Below are 2,622 nucleotides of genomic sequence, written 5' to 3'. Positions count from 1 at the left end.
CGCTGCGAACGCACTGTCCCGCGAAGAGGTTGATGGGTCCACCCTCACGTGCGGTTGGACAGGGACTATCTACACTGAGCCGCCCGCTGAGGACACTGTATCGGTGAAGTTCAACGCCAACGGTGGTTCCAGTCCCCACCCTGCCTTTCAGAACCCGGCAGCCTCCAGCCAGTTATTTAAGGGCTCAGCTCCCACCTCCTCAACTGGAAAACAGGGTTAACGGTAACAATGCGATTTGCAACTCAACTCAAAGGGCCCCAAGGCCGATAACCCACAGAAAAGCCGGCGAGGGGTGTGGCAAGGCATTTTGTACCAAAAATTCAGTACCCGTGGCTCTTCAACACAGAGACATGCTCTCTCTCTCACGCCTAAACATATGCTAATGAACGCTACACTGAGTGTGATTCTTTTTATCATCAAACCTGCAAAGATCAGTTTGATAAAGCTGCCTTGGTAAGGTGTGGGAAATGGGTTTCCCTTCACGTGGACGAGGAGAGGTAAATTGTTACAAACCCCATGGAGGGCAACTTACAACTGACCCAGAGTATAAAATACAGGTGCATCGAGGTAGGTTGAATGCTGGGGCTCACACCCTAATCTCTGGGGTGTATGAATATGACCTGACACGGCAAAACGGACGCTGCAGGTGTGAGTAAGGTAAGGATCTGGAGGTGGGGAAATGAGGTGAGGCTATCCTCTGGGCCTGATGTAATCACAGGGTCCGAAGAAGAGGGCGGCGGAAGGTCAGAGAGAAGTCTCTGGGTTAACAAGCAGAGATTAGAGTCGTGTCCTCTGAAAATGGAGGAAGAGGCCACAAGCCAAGGAGTAGAGGCAACCACAGAAGCTGGAAAAGGCAAGGCAACGGATTCCTCTAGGGCAGCGGTTCTCAACCTGTGGGTCGAGACCCCTTTGGCGGTCAAACGACCTTTTCACAGGGGTCGCCTAAGACCATCCTGCATATCAGATATTTACATGACGATTCATAACAGTAGCAACATGACAGTTATGAAGTAGCAACGAAAATAATTTTATGGTTGGGTCACAACATGAGGAACTGTATTTAAAGGGCCAGAAGGTTGAGAACCGCTGCTCTAGGGCCTGCAGAAGGCACCTGGCCGGGCAGTGCCTTGAGTTTTAACCCAATGAAAGTGATTTTGTACTTCTGATCTCCAGAGCGGTGAGAGAACAGATTATATTGCCTTAAACCACGAGTCTGTGACTCAGCAGACATTGGAAATGAATACACACCCTTCCATTCGGCAATTCCGCTTTGTCACAATGAATAAAGGAGTTTTTTACAATGCAGTCAGAGGGCTAAAGGGGGCGCTCTCACACACGACCACTCAGCGTCAATTACACCCCCGACAGGAAGAAGCACCGATTACAGACCCAGGGCAGGGAGACCCACGCCCTGTGTTAACAGGCGACGACGCCTCTACTAGCCCAGCCGGAGGAAGGGAGAGTTCCCCTTGCCCGTCCACAAGCCAATGGAAACCATCACAGCTCAGCCAATGAGAAGCCCTCAGCGCGGAACTCTCACTTTCCTCCCGTGAACTTTGATTCGAAGCACCCCCTCCCAACTTCCTCCTTTTTCTCTAAAAAGTAACATTCCTCTGGTTTGTTTGCTGGACCTGCCATAGTTTTTACTATAGCCGGCTTGTCCGGAACTACAGTTATCTGCTATTCCTGAGTAAACCCGTTGTGCGGGTAAAATGACAGGTTGTTTTATGTTTCAAGGTTGACAACTTCTAGGAGTTCATCCTGCAGAGGCGCCCGAATAAGTGTGCAGTGATTGTGTGCGGGGTTACTCGTTGGTGTCTGCAGTCGGGTGCCCTGCAGATGGCCAGGCTCCGGCGGTGACTTCTCGCATATTCGGGACGCGAGCCCCTCCCAGGCCAAGGCAGGCTGTGACCCCTCCCACACTGAGACTAGCAGGTGACGCCTCTCCAAGGTGCCTTCCCTCCACATACCCCACACCCCGCATTTACATTACAGGAAGGTCACCCCTCTGCAGCGAGCTCCAGCAGCACCCCAGGGCGAAGCACCCAGGAACTCCCTGATGACCTGCCCCTGGAAGCCCCGCACCCGTGAGCCCCAACCGAGCTCGTCTCCACCAGCAGACACAGTCCGCAGTTCTTTGTCTTCGTTCTGTGCGGAGCAAGCCCTTTTCCTGACAGGGGAGAAATACTCCTGTATGATGCATTAGAATTCCTCAAACGGGGAGAAAGGAGGGTAAAATAGATGCATTTCCACGGCTCCACGTACAAATCCCTGGCGAGGCCTCCCGCGGTCCTCGGAGCTGGGCGAGAGCTATTTTAAAACTAATGTTGTGCGTGAGGCAAACCTACTCAATTGAAAAATCCTCTGTTACAGGATAGAGACGGGCAAGAAATCAGTGCCGGCTCTCGAGTGCTCGATTGCGGTTATCGGCGGGACCGGCTGCCTCAGCAGAGCGGCTCGGAGTCGACCGTAAACCTTTTGCGGGGGACGCAGGAGGCAGGGCTGACGAGGCAAGTTCAAATCCTGAGCCATTTTCACTCGGAGTCTCCCCGGTCTGCTCCAAATACCCAGCGATCTGCCCGAAGCAGGATCCAAGGAAGGGGACACCTTCTCTCCCCACCC

The sequence above is a fragment of the Myotis lucifugus genome, unplaced genomic scaffold (genome assembly GCF_000147115.1).
Source record: "Myotis lucifugus unplaced genomic scaffold, Myoluc2.0 scaffold_226, whole genome shotgun sequence".
Taxonomy (NCBI): domain Eukaryota; kingdom Metazoa; phylum Chordata; class Mammalia; order Chiroptera; family Vespertilionidae; genus Myotis; species Myotis lucifugus.
Note: the sequence above shows the minus strand (reverse complement) of the source record.